Genomic DNA, 22,324 nt, shown 5'->3' on the forward strand with positions numbered 1-22,324 from the left:
TATTGTTGGTTGTGTAACTATTTAAGTACTTTCCCTCCCATTGTTTTCATATATCCCCAATACGTAGTGCCCAGCCAGAAAACATGTAGTGCACTTGAGAAAACCTATTACTACCAATTGTCTCCAGCACAATAAACAGCATTAGTATCACATCTTAGTACAGTCTAACCTAGCCTAGTGCAAACAATAGAGGCTATCCAAGGAGACCTCTGCATAACCCAGTCTACAACCTATAGTAGGCAACCCAAATACAAGTCCAGACAACATGGATATGCACTTTTCAACCGTCTCCATAGTCATGTTGGTAAATGTGGGCATCCTGAAACAATGTAGTAATCATCTCATTTACACAGACAACAATTTAATCTTTAAAGAAACAAACACAGTATGTGAGAGAAGAATATATACAATTTCACTGGACGTAAAAATCTTGCATACAAAGCAAGGCTGTCAAGAATACACACACTACATCCAACCACACACAGTGTTTGCCACACACATATAGGGTCTATATCACGTTGTCGAACTTTTAATAGTTCAAACATCATATGGTCGACACCATATGATCGAATTTTTAAAAGTTTGAACGTTTCAACGGAGATCTCCGTACAGTGCGGAATGGGGAAGATTTCCGTTTCTGCACTGTTCTGTAATTTCAGAGTTGGTATATTTAAAGAGCGGGGGATGTGGGGGTGCACACCATTCAGGCAGGTTTTTTCTTTGGTTTATTTATTTTTTTTATTACATTTTCCAACTTTAAAAAGTTTGATCATATGGTGTCGACCATATGACGTTCGAACTTTTAACTGTTCGATTATGTAATATAGATGACACATATAGACCAATCTATGCTGAGGCACTAAAAAACAATCTTCCCAAGCCTCAAAAACCTCCTAAGCCTATTAACAGCAACACAAATTTCAGATCAGGGACAAGTCAAGAAAAAAAAAAAAGGGAGGACACAACAGGGACACTTTTAAAAATATTAGTGCTATAAACTGAAATCGATCAGAGCATATGCATTAAATTTATACATTTTCTGAAGTAAAGAAGTTTATAACTCATTAAGTGTAATTCATCACCTTTCTTCCAAAAGTCACTAGTTTAGGAGGGATTAAGAGGGACAGAGTTAAAATTTGAGTCAAAATCAGGGACGTCCCTGAAAATCAGGGACAGTTGAGAGGTATGACAGCAACACCTATCTTCAGCAATCTCTAAAGCACTCAACAAAAGCAATAACAAACTCCACACATACACCTGCATCCAGTGGAACCACAAGAACAAAGCCCATAAGGCAAGCCAAAATGTTACCTAGGACTCTTATCATATGGAATCCATTGTATGAAACACAGATAAGCCACTCACCAGACTAAACAAGGAGAAATTAATGGTCAGTTACTTATCTGAAGCCAGGATCTGCCAAATTATGCACACACTAAAGTCATTACACCACAGGTACCAGTACTATCATAGCCCGTGTGTGCCTTAATGGCCTGAGACTTACTTCCTTGGACTACATTGCGTACCTCTCAACTGTCCAAATTATTTTAGAATGTCCAGAGCTTTTCCTCATATTTTTGGTCTGTTCCTCATGAAAATTATGTTTTTTTCTGAAAACTCGTTGAGGACTGAATTCACCAGATAATGGCAAACATTTGAATTTCATTCTTCATATCCTTCAGAAAATGCATGGTAACACAAAATCTTTTATTCTAACAGTTTTCTAAGTTTAAAAGAACAATATTTAAAATTTGTACAGATTTTTGGATCCCCCCATTACTCTTGGCTTTGTCCAGATTTCTTCTTCTTAGAGAATTAGAGGTATGCATTGTTGATATCTCTGAATTAGTCTCTTAGGCAGGTATGTGCCTTGCTCTGAGAAGCATTCTACGTTCACTAACGATGATGCCTCAATACACACAAAAGATGATTGACTTCAATAATTGGCTTAGTTTCTGGTATCTTTCCAGGGGAGATAAATATTTGTCAGTATGAGAGGATATGGTTAGCAAACCACCCCCTTAGAGCCTTTTTTAGGCAACACCAAATTGACAAGCCTATTAACATAGCATATATAAAAAAAAAAACAAATTAATCCTAAAGGTTTTATTCCTCAATGCTAGGAGCCTAAATAAGAAGCTCAACACCCTACATGCGCTCCTCACTCTAGAGAATATTGACATCTGTGTTGTTACTGAGACATGGTTTACATCCACCGAATGTACTCCGGCAGTGCAAAGCCTTCCATACATTTACACCATCAGCTGCATATACAAGAAGTATGAGAATCTCATTCTATATTAGCAACAAGCATAAATCTACACTGGTTAAACAAGATGATACACTGGAATTTATCTACGTGCAAATCACCATGGACAAAGTCCCATATCATATACTAGCAAACAAGCTGTGGTTCTACTGGATGTAGGTATATGTTTTCATCGAACCGTACTTCCTCGAACTTACTTCCGTGAAAGTGCATTCCATCGAAAATGCACTTTTGCGGAATAAAAAAACAAAAAATAACAAAAAAAAAACTAAAATAACACACTAAACAGTGTTATGAAGGGGGGCAGGCCCCCTGCACCCCCCAACCCACTACTTTAATATTATCACTCCGAGATCACACTACAGTGGGGAAAATGTAATATTCCCTTACCCCCACTAGTCTACGATCTCAACAAAACTTTTTTTAGTTGTGCATCAACAGTATACGTTGATATACAACTAAGTCAACATGCAAACTGCATGTTTTTCTTTTTATTTGTTTACTTTAGTGAAAGTGCATGTTCGAAAAATGCACTTTTGCTAAAGTAATTTTGACAAAGTACGGTTCGATGAACTGTACTGTCGATAAAACATATAGGACAAAAAGAGAGCAATGTTTGGGAATGAATTTAGGGATATCACAGGTAGGTATGTAGGTTAGGGTAGGTAGCAGTGGCAGACATAAAGGGTATACATGACAGACATTGATGGTGATAGACACAAAAGGTAGGGAATCACCATGTGGGGGAATAGGTATTGGTTTTCAGAGAAGCATTCTCATCTAACTTGAACACTGTGGTTATTTAGTCCTCTCCCTCAGAACTGTCACCACTGTCTTCTGCCACAGAAGCCTTGGATAGTACTACATGAGGCAGTGGTTTTGCAATCCCCTAAATAATTGTCTCCATACAGTTGATTTGGTCACCAAGTCCCCTCCAACCAGCCCTGCCAATTCCTGTCAAGTGACATAATCACCACATCTACTGGCACTACTGCTGGTATTTACCACTGCAAGAGCCCCCAGGAGCAGAGCTACCTGAAGTGATCATGACTCAGGACTGCTGAGTAACTCTGCTGCTAGTGGCAGTGCTGTTGCAGCCACCTGTGAAGAGATGCTTAAATCTTTATGTGCTGTGGAATTTATACCATATATACTGTAATAGTGCACATATGGCAGCATGTCTATCATGTAATCATATATTTATTTTGCCAGGACTGTGATGTGACTGTATTTTAATGTGTTACATCTTCAGACTGTCATAATAACAGGCAGATGACCACTTCAATGCATTTCAGTCCTGTAACTGCTGGACTATACAGTGTTCCTTCACTGTACTAATAAGTTGAGGCACAGGTGCTTTTATATGGAATACTTTCTCCTTGTATTACTGCATTTATATCTACTTGCTTTATTATATTTATAACTTGAATGCCAGCTGTTGTACACCAATGCCAAGCTCAGGTGCATCACCAGTGCCAATCTCTGCCTGCATAATTATTGCATAATTATCTTTTGAGTTTTTTCCATAGGATAAGAACTGTCATTTCTCTGGAGTCATTACTGACAAGTGACACTGCACCTTGCCAACTGTCTCTCAAAGAATGGCCAAAAAATTGCACTTGTAGTTTGCAAGACCCTTGTTGCAATGTTTGTATTGTGCTTATGTTTTAACTTCATCAATATTTTAAAGGAAAGCAAGTGTAAATTGATTCATACTGCTCCTGTTGGCATGTGAATCCAAGCATATCTTAAGCATATTTGTAATGATCATTAGCCTGATAAGCCAATGAAGCTGTTAAGTACATGTTTTCAAGGGTGTTTTTATTTGTTTTACATATTTAACCACGTGTGTACTTGGCACTTTTGTTTTCTCTTTCCTTTCCAAATTATTTTTTATTCTACAGCATGCTCACAGATGTATAGTATATTAGTATTAGTATATTAGTATTAGTATTATTAGTATTAGTATTAGTATTAGTATTAGTATTAGTATTAGTGAGGTGACCACTCTAGGAGGCACATAGATCACATTATTAAGGCAACAGTCCACAGTGATAAATTATAAATTCAACATTACATGATCATTAAAACAACATGTTACCTGTAAAACAACATGCCGACTTTCTACTCAGCATTCAATTATTTAAACTTGTCAAGAATGAGTCCTTCCCCCACTAGCACCAACATGAACTACTCAAATCTTCTCCTCCAACCCCCCACCCACCAAACTAGGTTTCACTGCACAAACCATGCTTTCTGTCATCGGCACCAAAATGTGGAAATCTCTCCGATATTTTCATAAAGACAGCTACAGTAAGTGCTGTAGGCAGTGAAGAGCTCCTTGAACATGATAACACACTGTTTCATATACATTAAATGGCATCCCATGCACTGTCAAGCAATGTCATCACCACTAGACCACTGCACCACTACTCCTTGGAGAGCAACGTCACCTCCACTATAGCAACATGAGGAAGCACAAGAGGGAACTCCTTAGCCAATGGGAGGATGAATTTAGGACTGCAAACACTCCTCAGTTTTGTAGGCATATGTATTTTTTCTACTGTACAGCTGCAGCAGCAATTGCAGAAAACTATTATTCATATCATACCATTAGGTTATGATTAATTTTAGGACACATTGATTCCTTCACATCATATCTGGATATGACTTAGGTGTATGTTTCTCATATTGTTTTATGTATTGAAATAATTCAGCAATGTGACATGTCTTTGAACTAATTCTCTCTTGTTTGCCTCCCCCCAACCTTTATCTCTCCTTTTTCTTAAACATTGCTGCTGAAAACAAACTGGCTATCAGCACAGCTAGGTAGACCAGCCACTGGGGTTCAGTCTGCCATACCACTACTGATGGCTGGATCAGCATCAACACAGGCACTACAAACTCCCAGCACATCTCAATCATAACCTGTTAGAGTTAGCTCTACAACTCCAGCCCTACCTGCTCTACCTACATCAGGTAGATCTACCCAGTTGTTGGTGCACTGGTACCCTCCAGGAGCAGTAGTAGTGGAGGTGGTGATGTTGTCACTCCACAGGAGTTGACAGAACTGTTCAAGCATATAATGCAGAAGACCCTCAGTGCCTGAATCAACAGGGTTGAAAAGGTCCTGCATTGGGTAGCAAAAATGATGTCACCTCTGGCACTGCCATAGGCAGCTGACACAAGCAATAGTGATGACAGTTCTAAGGGTGAGCATTAGATTCTCACTGTTCTCACGCTGGATGTGGGTGGGCCTCCGAACTCACCTACCTATCCCCAGTTATGGTGTCCCCTAACCTTTTCTATCCATCACCATCCCTAACTGTCTTGTATGTCCTAGTTGCCTTCTGCATCTACTACCTAACCTACCCAATTTATCTGGCCCTTTCATTCCTAAGCCCCTTCCCCAACATTCCTCTCTCTGCTAAAAAACCTAATGTGCAGCGGTACCCCCCCAAAATTATGCTCCATACATAGCTTTTTACTTTGCCTATATATCATCTTGGCACACTTGATTTGATCAAATTGGCTATACAGCATTATTCTGTTGTCACCCATCCCGGGTGTAGTGATTCTACAACATCATGAAATCTAGTGTGCAATAATACATTTATGTTGTGAAGAAGTTAATAGCTGTATTTCTCTTTCATCATCCTCATGCAAATTCTTGTATTCTTTCCTGTGTCCTACCCTCTGCTTGCCACCCCCATTTTTACCACTGCCATATCAACCCCTATGCACACATTTAATCTGGTAAAAAACTAGAATCATACACAGAACACACAGATAAAAATGGTCCATGGAAAAGCTTTCACTTTTTTGTCCTCAGCATTTGCACGAGGTTGGCATTGTGCACAACTGCTGAGTGATGGTGAATGACATACAACTTCCTATGGCAAAAGCTGAAGATTTTAATTTCAGCTGCAGTAATCTGATTACTTTTGTACAAATTTGGTAAAATACACTGCACCATGGGAATACAAATTAAAGGCAAAATAACATCATTACTGTGAAGAAGTCACTGCAAAAGGTCTTAGGCCAATGGATGTAGTGAACTAGAATTTCCAATGTAGTATGTTGAGATAATTCCTCTGTCTGTGGACTGATGTTTTTGCATAGTATCATGGGTTTGATTACAACTGTAGGTCAAATTATTATTCCATGATATTTTATATTCCTATCATATAGTTAACTGCTAATGTCTGTATTTTTCTCCATTTACAAAATTTCATTAATATACCATGTGTATAGTTCAGCAAGACATCATTCGCAAACACCGTGCAGCCCCAAAAGGGAGACTTAGTAATCCACCCTTACCCTCCTTATGTCTCATGGTTGGTGGTACTCTCTTACCCCTTCTTGATTCTCTATATTGTACAGAGCATCACAGCATAATAATGAGGAAAAATTAAGAGTAACACACTATACAGATGGTCATACATGTCCCACAAAAAAATGATGTTGTTATTCCTCTCCCCATCTGTCTCTCTCTCTCTGTCTCTGTCTCTGTGTTCAACCCTTCTGCTTCATTCATTTTTCTCCATCCTCCAATTGTATTATTCAAACTGTATGATGTATGAGTTCCTTTGTGGCGTGATGAGATAATGCTCAGACCTATGCATAGGTTTTTGCATACTTTTAAGGATTCTAATCCAGGCATTAGCAAAGTGTTACTGACTGTTTTAGCACACTGCTTTATGTGTAGCTGTTGCCTACACATTAGTATGAGCCAACATTATCTTACTTCTATTTGATCCCTGCCTTCCTCTTACCCTCTCTATTTATCTTCCTCCTTCTGCATCATTGGTCTTCCTCCTCTGCAGTTGCACAAAGTATGGTACTAAGCACCAACTGCATCTGACACTAAATGGAAGTACACCGCATATAGCAAACCTTTGTGAGTTTTTGCAGTCAACCACATTACTGTGGTGCTCTGCATACTGCTGCGCATTGCTATATTTAACCAAGTTAATCTGCTTTACAATGAGATGAAGAGTTGAATGTACAGCTTACAGTTGTCTTGAGGGTAATGCAGAGTAATGCATATATTCTCCTTTTCTGCAATCTGGGAACTTTATGAAGAGGGAGTTATTATGTAGTGTGTTTAGATAACACTCAGGTCTGTAGATATTTCTTGTAATACTCTCAAGGTGTATTCCACACTATTTACTAATCTTTTGTAAGACTCTTGTAGGTGTAAGTGTTGGCTACATGTTTCCTTAAGATATTATTATACTGCTGCTGTACTAATGTGCTCGGTTCCCATTTAAACCCCCCTCTGGTACACATCTTGCATGAATAATTATGCTGATAAAGTAAACAGTAACACAACACAAATATGTGCAGAAAAGAAACATGAACCCATGTGTTAGTATGTCTGCATTGTGCATTCCTGCCACCAATAGTCCACCTTTTTATAACATCTCTGTGTCATCCAATCAACTCGCTGATTCACAACTGTTTCCATAAGCCACGTTTTTCCCAGCAATAACATGCTTTGTCACTTATGCATTTCATAATACACCTCTAGCATACATATAAGTATTGACTAACTGCAATTGTCATGACAGATGTGTAAATAAAGACACCTGAAACATAACCTTAACAGATACTGTTCTGTATTCCATGTGAGATTCACACATAGTTGCATGTGCGCAATTCTTCTTTGCCAGAGAGTCAGCCCAGAGTACAATAGACTACTGCTAATTCCCATTCTGAGTTCAGCAGCACAATATATGATTATCCATGTACTAACACTTTGGCATCATCAGCACAATTGAGCTCGGCAGCACTGCACTTCAAGGCAGAGTGTAAAAAAATGCAACAGATAATTCTTTATTTAGGTTGCACGACATCTGTATGCCTGTATTACATTTTAACAACATGTTATCTGGATTTCAGAGTGATATTGACTAAATTAAGTTAGTCAGTCTATGGTTGTTCTCCAATGATTACACTTGCAACTGTGTTACAATGCTGAGCATGCTATTCACACATAATCCATCAATGTTATTCTGCAGTAGATTGCCCTACTTACTGTCTATTTGTATGGTTAATGCACATTGTGCAAGCTTGAAATAAGACAAGTGTGCAATCATCCCAGAATGAACTGGCAGGAATGCTTGATTGATAATGCACTGGTTAATAAATGTGATTTTCGTTGGGCATCCCATACTGTGAAACAAGTACATCTCCCTCACAATAACGCAATGCACATGAGGGACAGTAGCAGAGAAGTATGTCATTACATGGGACAATCACAGTGATGTTAGGTTGGCCTGTCCACATGTATGCATTTGTCCCAAAACCTGTCATGCACAGCACCAGCTGTTCCTAACAGTAATTTTTTAATAATTACAAATTTGCTTCTTTATAACATTAAATTCAGACTTCCCTTATGGTGCTTGTGACTAATATCGTGCTCTCTAATTTGTGTAACCACTTCCACTGAGGAGATTGCATTTAACTTTGCACACAGCTCCCCCTGCACATTATTCCAGATTTAACACAAACATCCTCTCTGCAACACACTAACGTGGGCATTCTGTCAAAAGTCCACTCTATCTCCTTAAGAGTCAGACTTATTCTGTGGTGCTTACAGCTAATACTGCGCTCTCTAGATTGTGTAACTAGTTAGGAAGACGTTCGGTTCTCATCGTGGGGATGTTCTGTGTGTGTGACTGCAATTATCAGATACATATTGCTTCCAAAACAGACATGCTGCGTTAACTTCCACTACGGGGAAAAATTTAACCTGAGTGAGTATTCCACCATCCCCTCATTGCAATTTTACCATAAACATCTTCTCTGTAACACAGTGATGAGTTCATCCTGTCAAAAGTGTACTCTATTCCCATGAAAATCAGAGTTCTCCTGTAGTGCTTGTGGCTGATAATGTATTCTCTAGATTTTGTAACTGGTAAGGTAGGTGGTTCAAATCTAACAGTTGTTGAACTTGAGTATCTGTATGGTTCTAGTGTCATGGAAGTAAATCTTCAACAACAGATGTGCTGTGTCAACTTCTACACTGGAGAAAAAAATAACTGTGGGCATACCTCTTTTTGCAGTTTAGCCCACTTTTAATGCACATTTCTTATCTGCAACACAGTGATGAGGTAATCTTGACAAATGTGCACTCTGTCTCCTTAGCAGTCAGACTTATCCTGCTGTCCTTGCAGCTAATACTGTGCTCTCTAGACTGTATAAATAGATAGGTAAGTGGTTCAAATTTCCCACTGGAGAACGTGTGTGTGTGTGTGTGTGTGTGTGTGTGTGTGTGTGTGTGTGTGTGTGTGTGTGTGTGTGTGTGTGTGTGTGTGTGTGTGTGTGTGTGTGTGTGTGTGTGTGTGTGTGTCTGTGTGTGGCTTCAATGTCATTTATGTATAGCTTCCTGAATGGTTTTGCTGCATCAATTTCCACTCAATGGAAGATTATAACTTGGGAGATTATGCCCCTGTCTCCTTATACCACGTTTACCACAAACATCTTCTTTCCATCCCACTGATGAGGTCAGCATGTCAAAATTGCATATTATTCCCTTACAACTCACAGGTCTCCTAGGGCTCTTGCATGTAATTCTGTGTTGTATAGATTGTGCATATAGAGGGATAAGGGGTTCAAATCTAACACTCTGTTAATAATGTGTTTACTGTCATGTACAATTTTGTCTGTAACAGCAAACCTTATATAAAATTCCACTCAGGCAACATATTTTGCCTGGCAGAGGGTTACTCTATATTTGCATTACACCCAAGGAAATAAACATTTTTGGAAACACAATGTTTACATCATGCTTTCCGAAAATAACCACTTCAAAGTAGTTGTATGCATTACCCAGTGGCACTATCTGTATTGTACTCTCTAGATTGCGTAAGTGCAGACAGAAGACGCTTGTATCCAGCAATGATGGACTCCTGTCCATGGGTGTTTGTCATGCTGTGTAGAGATGGCTTGTAATGCATGCGGTATGTGTAGCTGTGTAGTATTACTGTGCACTTCAGCTGCCTTCATGTATTTTTAGAAGATTGTCAATGTATGAAAAAATGGTGATTTCATCCATTCGAATGTGGAATGTCACAATTGTAAAACAACATCTTGTGTAGTGCATGCAATTCAGGAAGTGTTCTGTACCTTGTGATCTTAAGTTTTTTTTATAAATCCAGCCATTACTCCTTAGACTCACTTGTGTCACTTTTTGTGTGAATGTGTATGTAGGCAGCAATGTTGTCAGCCAGCTATTTGCTTTTTATATGTATGGGTGGCGATTCCTATTGCAATTTTTTCCACTCTTTTTTCATAATAGTATGCTTTCTGTAATAATGATGATGACATAGGATGGCAATTTTCTTTCCCCTCAGAACTACTAAGGCCTTTCTTGTTGTGTGAAGATACAATATTATGTTTTGTATACTTGTTCCTTAGTAAGACATGTTTGAATCCATGAGTGTCCAAACAGTGTGTCTGATTGCCATTCTCTGGTCACAGTGATGACTGTATTAAGCATCTCATGTGTCTGGGTATACCTAGCAGCAGGCAATGTTGTGTGAGAAACACACATATAGTAACACTATTTTAAAGAAATGACAGGCACACGTCTCCCTTACAGCAATAAAATGATGATGTCATGGCTTCAGAAACTTCGCACACTTGTCCAAAACCCACATTAGCTAACTGTCAGCATTGCATGTCTTACTATGCATGAATGATATCCACAAGTGTTATAATGTGTACAAATGCAATGGGAGAAACCTCCCCCTAGCCCTTCTATCTCATACAGATTGTGACTCAGTCATATGATGCAATGACTTCACATAGCTGGAGTATCATAGCTTTGTTAACACTTCTACTGTACCTCATGTGATTCCTACACATGCCTGTCGTTGGTGGGTTTCCATGGCTTGCTGTTTAATTTCAGCCAAGAGTAACATTCTGTGAATATATTGACATTACCTAAACAACACTGCATGAAGCTATTATTCTCAATTTTTATGCATTTATTATTAATACAAATAATATATGTGTTTATGTCTTTTACACAAATGTATGGCATTGTTCACTGTAATTTCTTGTGAGCATGCATAGTATAATCCTATATTACATGTTCTTCATTTACAAACAGTGACCTCAAAGTACTACGATGTCATCAAATCTTTGTTGCCATTTGCCACTTGTGTATTCTGACTGATAATATAGTAATGTTTATGATGTACATGTATATAAAACACCTGCTTGTCTTGGACATTTGCCAGTGAAATATACTTGCCTATATATGGTCGTCCAATGACAAAAGTTAAAACCTGTCCCTTTTTTTCCGCACATGACATAGCTGCTGTACAACTCATACCTTATTTATACAGGATGGAGTGGAGTTTACAGCTATACAGTCATTTGTCACACATACATTCTGTGCATATACATGTTATATTGAATAACTGCACTGTATGCAAATGGCCCATAAAGTTTCCACTGTCCATGTTAATTATTATCTCAGCTCCGCATGTTATCAACATTGATATCACATTTACACCCCTTTCTTACACTGTTGCTTTGTGTCCCTCTCACATCCATTGTTAGCATGTCTGTTTTTAAGTTATACACATAGGTGAACACTAGTAAGCAGGAGTATTCAGTATTACCATCAATATGGGCATCTTCGTATTGCAAAATGTTTCTTTCTGGCATCATCATATTTGATTGCTCTCACGGAGTACATTTTGTTCCATTTACCCTCCCTTCATAATAATCACACACTATTCACATTGTTTTTTGTGTAAATTATCTCAACTGCATATCCCCTGCATGTGCAAGCTTAAAAGTCACTTGCCTTTATTTTATATAAGCTGTTTGCTTATGCTTGCATTTTATGTTTGTCTACAGTCAGGTATTTTTGTTTCCATTGTGTCCTCATGCTTCTAGCACCATTTCACAGCCACCAACACTTGCTGGTCACAAAACAGTGCTTGGAATCATGTAGAAGCAATAAGCAGCATGCATATTCAATGAACGCAGTGGTTCATCCCACTTATGTAATACAATCATGTAGGCTTCACGTGAAGCCTTCAAGATTGTTAATGAATCCCAGACATTATATGTATATATTGCATTTTATCTCTACCTCTGTGTATAATGTTATGTATCAATTGTATTTACCATAAGCTGACATTGAAATAGGTCTAATGGGATCAGTTCTCTACCCAGGTTAACAAATTCAGAACAGAATAAAATAAATAAAATAAAATAATGAATGAATGTAAGTGCAGAAGCTGTAGCATTTTGAAGTCAAATTTATACTTTGTTGAATAAAATCCCTTTGATGATATGCATCAATGAATTTCAATTTATTTTATGTAAGCACAATGTCTTTATTAATACATGTCACTGTATTCTAAAAGGTACACAATGAAGTCGTCACACAGTAGCCACTGTTTGTAGACAAAATATATATTAGTAATGGATTCCATAACTGAAATCCACAATGAATATCTTAGCTGGTGTATTATGTCAGCATATCAGCTATATCATGGCTGTCTGGAAGCAGTTCTAAGAACGGCAGGCACACTGCATGTGTAACAAGTGCGCAACACATCCATCCATCTATCTATCCATCCACCACCCCTTTTTACCATTTTTTGCAGATTGGGCAGGGTGTCACTTCAACAGGGACAATCATCTAAAGCCAAGGTTTACACAGTGGGGTGGCTAGCCTTGCCACTGCAGTTCTTTCATACCACACACTCATATGCACACTCACAACTATGGTCAATTTAGAGTGTCCAATCCACCTACTGCATGTTTTTGGACTGTGGGAGGAAAATGGAGCACCAGGAGGAAACCTATGCAAACACAGTGAGGACATGCAGAATCCACAAAGGAGGCACCCCAGCTGAGAATGGAACCAAGGACCCTCTTGCTATGAGGCAGCAACACATACACAGCCCATGTGTACAAAATTATACTGCAGTAGTGTGATAGAAACTCATAAAATGTTCACAATGAGCCATATAAGGTATTCATGATAGTTAAACACTTTATATTTTTTTTCCTGGAAGGCATTTGCTTACTAGCTGGGTACATTATAATGTAAAACTAAAATGATCACATTTATGATAATACACAATAGAATAAAATATAATAGAATAGAATCATACTATGGCTTATATGGATTCAAACCCTTACCACCATATTGAGCCATTAAGGAGTTACTGAAAAAGTACTTTTCTCATTTCACTAATATCCAATATACTAAGTGATGTATACCGACTGCATTCTTGTTTACTCATGAGTAATACTCCTTTGAGTATTTACCATAGGACGGGAACTACAATATCTTAATGGGGCATCGATGACTGGCAATGATCTGCAATGGCAAACCTAATGAGTATTCATTTTTGCAACATGACACCAATGATAGAATGAAATAGTCACATCATTATCACATTGCACTACATAAATACTTAACTAAAAGTAGAAAGTCAATTACAAGCTCATTTTACTTGTGCAATGCGCAAATACATGTTACTACACTTACGCTGCCAGGCTTTTGTTATTTTTGCCTACACATTAAAATTGTGATACTGACAGGATAGGATGCATATGAGGATGAAAAATAAGGTGAGGGTGCAACCACTTTCTGCAGAGCAGACTTACTACTAACATTTGTGTGAAGTATTAATTGTGTTACCTCTGTTCATGAAAAGTTTTAAAGCCTTACCTCTTGACCTCTTAGCACAAGAAATCAGGACAGAGCCTAAAATAATGGAGGGACAAAGGCCCAAAAATAGGGACAGATTTTAAATATTGCTCTTATATATTTAAAAAGTTGCTAGAATAAGATGATTTGTGTTAGCATGCATTTTTAAGGACATGAAGTCTGAAACTCAAATGTATGTCATTATTTAGTGACTTCAATCCTATAGTGATTTTAAAAAAATCACAAATTTCATGAGGAGCAGACCAAAAGTACGAGGCAGAAATCTGGGCATTCTGTGAAAATCTGGACAACTGAGAGGTATACCTAAAGTATGGCATAACTCTACGGTATTGTTTTTTATGTGAATGTATGCTTAACAGTTAATCTACATTTAGATTGGTGGCATAACTCTCAGCCTTCTAGATCAAGAAATCTGGACAAAGCCATAAATAAAAGTGGGACAAAGGCCCAACGACAGGGACAATTTTTAATTATAGCTCTTACAAGCTTAAACAGTTGATAGAATAACAGTCTTTGCATTAGCATGAATTTTCTGAAGGGTATGAAGTCTGAAATTCAAATGTCCATCATTATTTTCTAACTTTAATTTTGAATTATTTAACAGTAACTTGCCAGAAAACCACAATTTTATGAAAACTTGACCAAAAATATGAAATAAAAATCTGGACATTCTGCAAAAATTTGTACATTTGAGAGGTATAATTGTTGGGAATAGCATTTGTGCTCTTAGTTATCTTCATACCATCTCTGGAATGTTTTCCCAGCCAACTCACACAAATTTTAGATGTCATGGCCAATATGAGCTTCAAGATTCAGCCATATTTTCCTAAAGGTATAAGTTAAACATATTTACTGCTTGAAACACCCTTTCAAGCTGTGATTTGATGAGGTTGGAGTATTAATGTATCATTGACAGACTACTACTGGTAATCAGGAACACTTGGAAGGTATTACCTTGACAAAGTCTTAATTCACATTCCTGTGCTGCTTAGGCATGTACACGTCATCATATAGAAACTAGCATGATGTTTACCCCTATTGCTCATCCTGCAAATTGAGTAATTAAGAATATGTAAGGAGTTGAGAACTAATTAGCATATTCAGTGTGCTGAGACGGGTGTATCTATACCTTATAATTGTGACGTGGGATAGGGATGTTCCATCTCACTAAGGAAGAATACATTCTTCTCCTTGATTTGCAGAACCAAACTTGTTTTCACACTTTGGCTCCAGAACTAGGAAGGATTCCTCCAGAAAAATTGTGAGGTATGTCTTTTTTCTGTACAACTGATTGTTTCTACTAGGATAATATCTACTTGCTTTGTGCTGTCTAGATGCATTGCTCATTATAATATGTAAGGAAAACACACACACGCACACACATACACACACGCACGCACACATGGGTGCGCCCATACATGCATGCACACATATCTACAGGGGTTTTTTTGTAGCCTGCCAAACAAACAGTTTAGAAGTTTATTTTCTGGTGAGGTATATCTCTTTACATGCACTACTGTAATGGTGGGCAAGTGGACATGTGTAAAATTGTTTTCATTGAGTTTAGGTTTAGGTGTTGTTTCATTCTGCATATAGTAGGTATACATCTAAGGTTTTGTGCTTGATAGGTGGATATTCCTCCATCTGTTATTCCTTTTTGTTTTTGTTGATGGGAGGGGGTGCATCAGGACTGTATACTGCTGGTTGTATTTGTGTAGGTTACAGTTATCTTAAGTATTATAATGAGGAATTTGCATTGGTTATTAGACTATTGGTTGCATTTTGTAGAGTAAAGGTATGTTTGTGTTAGACTTGACTATACCATTTACTGACTGGGTATTGCTATATGTTTTGATATCTGCTAAAGCGTGTGTATTGCCAGTGCAGTAACCTGGGTTGTGACATCTGTTTTTTTATTCCATCAAAACAGAGATAAGGTTCCTAAAATTGCTAAGAGTACATTGCCTTCAAAGCCTTATTTTTCAGAGGTTGAGAATGAGGTGATACTGCAGGTATACATGGTGAATACCTCCTTGATTCAGACACTTCCATCAAGCACGTCCTTGACAATACCTGGCTGCAGGTGCTTGAGGGTGTCAGTGCTACTGGTAGCCAGGACCATATATATGCAGTGATCCACATTATGCACAGGGCCAAAGTCAGAGCAGAAGACATGGCAAGAGAGTAGTGGGTTACTAGTGGTGGGCCATCTACTGAACCAATACTTATCAAGACAGAGGAGTTCCTCTCATTACTCAGGGGCGCAGGTACTCCTCAGAGTTTCACAGTGCCATGCTGGATGTTTGGGCAAAGATGGACATGCCCCAGAGGATTTCTACTAGTGATGCCACAGGTATGTCATTCAAATATTTTTACAACCACTTTTGCAATTGATAGTCACACAAATGCTTCTACAACTTCTCTCACCTAATGCATATAAGTACATCTGGAACTGAGATGCAATGACCATCTGATGCTTGGGATCCATTTCCTGTGATGGTGATGGCAAGGAGGAGCTCACACAGTGTAGGACTGTAGGGGTGTGTCAGACATAGGGAGTATGTCCCCCTGGTTCCCTTCCTACACTATGGACGCAATCAATATGCCTACACATTCCCATGGCAAAGCACAACCTGAAAGTGGAGAGGTAGATGGAATATGTTTGAGAAGGGTAGTGTGATAGTCCCAGGTGCAGACATGGCAGAATCTCACCCTAGCCATCTTGGGCAGGAGGTACCACACAAGCGTGTTAGTACAGGTGCTCACAGAAGATATGCTTATCTCTATTCCCTGAGTTTGGTCTGTCAGTAGCTGCCACCAAAGGTATGTGTAGAACGACCACGGAGATACAGGCAAGTTCCAGCAGGGCCTCGGAACAGGTTGTGAGACTACTGCATGTTGTGTATGCTAATGTATGGGATTTTATAAATCATGTGTGCAACTGCATGGAAAGGATACATGACAGACTACATTGTGCAGTATCTTCTCTTAGTCAACTGTTGGGAGAGGGGCAACATCCATGAGGCCAGTCTGCTGATATATCTTCAGATGTCAGCCAAAGTCACCATGCATGTACCAGATCTTGAAACCCACAGTGTTAGCACTTCCACCTCTACATCAGTTGTGGATGTGTCTATACCCAGTTGAAGTTATCCATGTGGTCATGGCCTTGGATGCAGTCATGGTGACAGCTCATCCAGGAGACACTATTCACATGCAGGCAGCACTCTGACATTTAGCCGGGGTCATGGAACTAGCAGAGCAGCTCTTGGCCAAAGTATTTCTCATGGACATGGCAATCAATGTCAGAGCTGATCCAGTAACCATTTGAAATGTTGGGATCTGCTATAGTAAGTCCCAAAATAAAGAGAGTGAATGGCCAAAAGATTGGACTTGCATATACCAAGTCTGAGATGCCATTTCTCAGAATATTTCCTTTTGTATGAGGTATGGGGATCTCAGAGTTGATATATATATAAGCTGGAAGTTGGGGGGTACAGGGTGTTTAGCCGCCACATGATTGGGTTGCAGGGGGCTTGCCCCATCCCTGCAAGAAGAAGTTTTAAGAAGAGTGATTTTTGACATTCAGTCTTGTCCTGTGCTGATTGTGCCCTTCTCTCTGGAAGTTTGTCTAATTTGGGCTGCTTCTAGTTCATTCAAAAAGTGGTCAGGCAATGCATAGGTAGGCAAAGTCTAGTTTTTCTGTGCATATATAATCATTTTTAATATGTCTTTTATCTGCTTAGCTTCTGTACTAGTAGTAACTTGCTCACCCAACTGTGCAAATGATGCAGAGAGTACCCTGCTGTTGAAAGGGTGTCTAACTTGGGCTGCCTATGTTTGATGCTTAGATTAGCCAGACAATGCATGGATAAGAACAGTGTGGTTTGTTTCTATGCCTCACGTTACTGCTGAGCTCTTATGTAAGCTATATGTATGTGCAATTGGCTGCCTCTTAGCTAGTACCATGGCATAATGTGCACACCTGGCTGGCATGGTCATAGCCTGCTGCTGGGTCCTCCTCTTACTCCTCATCTGTCTTACTTGTCATTGCCTGTTGTGCTGGCAGCTACAGTCCTTGCACTGGGCACCCTGCTGTAAGTGTTTAATAAGTATAATATTATGCAAGATGCCATACACAGTCACTATTTCTGCATAGGTGACAGTGTCATATAACAGGACTCCTCTTGATATATCCAGGCAGTAGAACCATGACTTGTGCAGGCCAAGCATGATCTATGACATTTCATGTTTGTGCACGGGTGCGGTAGTAGACTTGATTGAAGGGATTTGTGGATTTTTCATTGGTGTCATGAGCAAATGTTCTAAGGTATATCCAGTATCCTGTACTAGATAACCCCATGGAAAGTCACCTTTTGTCATCCATTGGTACAGTTCGCCAATGTACCATAACTGGGAGTTGTGGAAACTGCCTGGGTGGCTTGCACACACATTGTAGATAATACTTTATGTATTAAAAATTACCTGGAAGTTGATGGAGTGATACTTCTTAGGCTCATGCTCCTCTTTTCTAGTATAGGATGTGGGACTTTACTTCAATGTGGGTACAGTCTATGGCCCCTGGTTCTTCAGTTAAATTAGCTATAACATATAAGTCTTGCATAGTGCTAGCTCTTTCCTCTTGGGTACATGAAACCACATGTGTTTCCCTGCATGTTGCAGCATTGAAACCCCCCACTGCATCCCCTGTAGGTCACTGAATGTTCCCATTATCTACACATACCTTAGTATCTATTGATATGGGTTATCCATGATTCCCATGGTGACTCAGATGGGGCAACACAAATCCACTATTTGCTGTATTTGCTGTATGGTGTCCCTACCCACCCTGTAGAGGTCCATTATGTTGACTTCATGGAGGCCATGAAGGGTTAAACATGGTCTGAGAACCCTATGCATTTGGGAATTCTGTCTGGCAGCATCAGCAGCAGAGCTTTTATAAGATCTTTCTAAAGATACAGATTTATAATGGCTGTGGCAACCTTAACATATTTTAAAGTTTTCCTGTGGCTGAATGTAAGCATATACCCAAATTTACTGTTAAGTCAGCTGAGACATGTTTGTGCATATTTAATACATTTCTGAATCACTCTACAATGTTTTTTTAACTTCAGTAGCATTTTCATGATTCATTATATACTCATTAGCATATAGTTCTGCTAACTGTTGTTTTAAAGCCAGCCATGTTATAGTACTTCCTGAATCACACACACCCTGCTTGTCACTAGTCATCGTGCAATCATGCTTAGCATGAAGACCAAGCATTTATGGTTCCTTTAAAAGAAATCCTAAAAATCCTTGAGAATGCCCTGCTGAATGTTAAATGCAAGCACTTTTAAAACCTGGTCCAAAGAGTGGTGTAGGTTATGTTTTAAACTTCTTTGCCAAGATTGTTGTCCTAAAGGGTAGATTTATGGCATCATTTTGCATTTTTATGGATCTTGATCAGAATTGCTGAATGCAGAAATATCACTTTTAAAAATTCTAACAACTGTCCATCAAGTAACCTGATGGCAAACAAATGTAATAGAATATCATCTATCAGATTATTACTCAAATTTATCAAAAAAAAAACAAAGCCAAACGTGAAATATGGTTATTCTCCTTGTACCTCGGCCTTTCGCAATCAAGGGTAAAATTACACAACCAACCATCTCTTTAAATAGTCACATTTCAAATAAACATATTTCTCTCTTTGGCTTTGTTTTTGTTTTTGCTTTTTATATATTTATTAGTTTTGTGTTTATTGCACAAAATTTGTTGTGAAATCTGTTTATCTGTAAACAAACAAAACAAAAAAAAAACTCTGATAACTGTTCATTCATACAGTCAAAACAGTTTTCTCCATTAGCAAACTTTGCCTCTTTTATGCTTCTGATATCACCTAAATTAAGTATTATTTTTTCTTCTAAGATAAAGTTGTAAAATGTATACAGCGTAGAACCTGTTAAAAGGGACCTTGTATCTATTTCATGTTTTCTCATAAGATAAGTCAGTAAAATTTGGTCATGAACGAGTTCATTTTTATCTTAAACTGATTTATGATTGTTTCTAAGATCCTTTTCAAATCAAATAAAATGGTGCCACTTAAAAGGTAATTTCCATATTGTTGACTATTTTATTAGTAGTATTGCAAATTGCAGTTTGAATGCTATTGCTTATTATTATCATTATGTTTTTGTAAACTTGGTTGCCACACTAGGCTAGTATCCCCTTTTCAGGGGAGACTACTACTACACCCCCTACTCTTTTCCATAAGTGCTGTGGGAGCATTTACGTCCACCTGAGCTGCCAACAACTCAAGCAGATAGGACCTTGGTTTAATGTCTAAGCGAAAGGATTGCATATTCAGGAATGAAGTCCCTCGCATGCTACACTGCATTACCAGCAATTTGAAAATTAGTCCAGTTACCCAGAGTGGAAATAAAACCTACATTTGAGCCACTGACACTATCACAAAATTAAGCTTGTGATGAAAGCCATGCAGTTTCAGAATACGAATACCAGATTTCTGAATATTTTCCAATATTTGTTTGTAAAGCAAATTTTTCAAAATTTTTTTGCTAAGGGATCACGTTTGGATATTAGCCTACAGTGTGTTTATTCCTGTAATTTGCATTCAGCAGATATATGTCAAAAAGAGACTGATTCACCTATTTGTAGAGTGAATGAATAGATAAATTAACTAGCAAACAAACACATACCTAAACAACTGAGAGGTAAGTGTTCAAAAAGAAGAAAATAGATATAGAGGTGATGTGAAAGGACAGTCTGAGTGAAAGCAACTATCATTAAGTGAAAAATAAGCATTTGTCTGAAACAGGTATGTAAACTAAAATGAAAATGCTATCTTTTCTCCTTGATGTGCCATTAAAGTTTAAAAAGATACATGGTAGTTAGAAAGTATGACGAAGCATGGAAAGACTACATTGGACAGCTCTTGTTATTGCATGTGGTTGGAATCATACCTCTTACAAATTCATTTCTCACATCTGTGCAAAGGCAAACTAATGCATGTACTTATTAACTTGCTATTTATTAACCTTGTTTTATAGGGATGGCTAGAGGAGTAAAAGCTCTATATTTAAACACAAGGCTAATAAATAACAAATGAATCAATATATGCAGTAGGTTCTGATAATTCAAACTTGTAGTATACAAGTAAAAGAGCACAGAAGAGTAAAATGTGCAAGTCATCATAAGATGAGGGATAATAAAATCAACTTGCTTTTGACCACACCAGAATAACCAAGTAGAATTCACAATATCGCTGACAATGACTTAAAGGCAAACATTGATTTCTGATAATTGTTTAGAGGCTCTAAAAGTATTACTTTATGTAAGATTAGCAAATTATAAAGTAAATAGCAAACAATATGAAGATGAAGGTGTATCATGTACCTTGAATCAGGTGAAAACTCTATTACTGAAAGGAAGAGCAGCTTATTTACAAAGAGGTGGAGAGAGTAGGGCAGAGAATTAAATGTTCCTAAGTGTATACCTAGAAAAAAATGCCATGCTGGTCCACAACAGCAAAAATAAATAAATAAATTAATTAATTAAAAAACAGAAAAACAGAGGTGATATGATACCTTTTGAATAACTAAGGTTTTACAGTTACTCAAGCATTTGGTTAACAAAAGCACTTTATTTGGAGTTAATAAATTACTGATGATATGATAACAGTGCTTTAACTATTTGTATCCCAGAGAGAGAACATAGTGCATCATTTTATTCCCATTAACTACCTGAAGGATTTTCAAAAATACTAGTAAAAAAAGACAAAATATCTTAATTTTCAAAAAAAAAAAAAATATATATATATATATATATATATATATATATAGATCTTCTTTCGGCTTTTCCCGGTTAGGGGTCACCACAGCGGATCACCTGTCCACTCATGGTTGACAGTGGAGTTTAACAGTGTCGAGTTGCCAGCCCGGCACCCAACCTTCCACAGAAGGCACACACACACAAACGCACTCACACCTTTATATATATATATATATATATATATATATATATAGATATATATATATATATAAAATTCTGCCTGCAGCTAAGATATTCAGTACTCTATCACATAAATCACAAGGATAGATACAGTGTTTGAACTTGACAGCTTTAGATAGCAAGTTAAACCATTTCATGTTCATTGCAAGAAAAAAAATCATAAAAATGCATGCCATTAGCCTAATGCTTGAGTGGAAAGTAAATCACAATAAGTAAAGATGCAATGGAAGATTTGTTACACACAGAGGAGGAAAGTAGTTTGTTATGTTATGTGTTGGTTAAAAGTGTAATAATTGGACTAATGT

Source organism: Protopterus annectens, chromosome 1.part1 (assembly GCF_019279795.1).
Source record: "Protopterus annectens isolate FY-2018-M chromosome 1.part1, PAN1.0, whole genome shotgun sequence".
Taxonomy (NCBI): Eukaryota; Metazoa; Chordata; order Ceratodontiformes; family Protopteridae; genus Protopterus; species Protopterus annectens.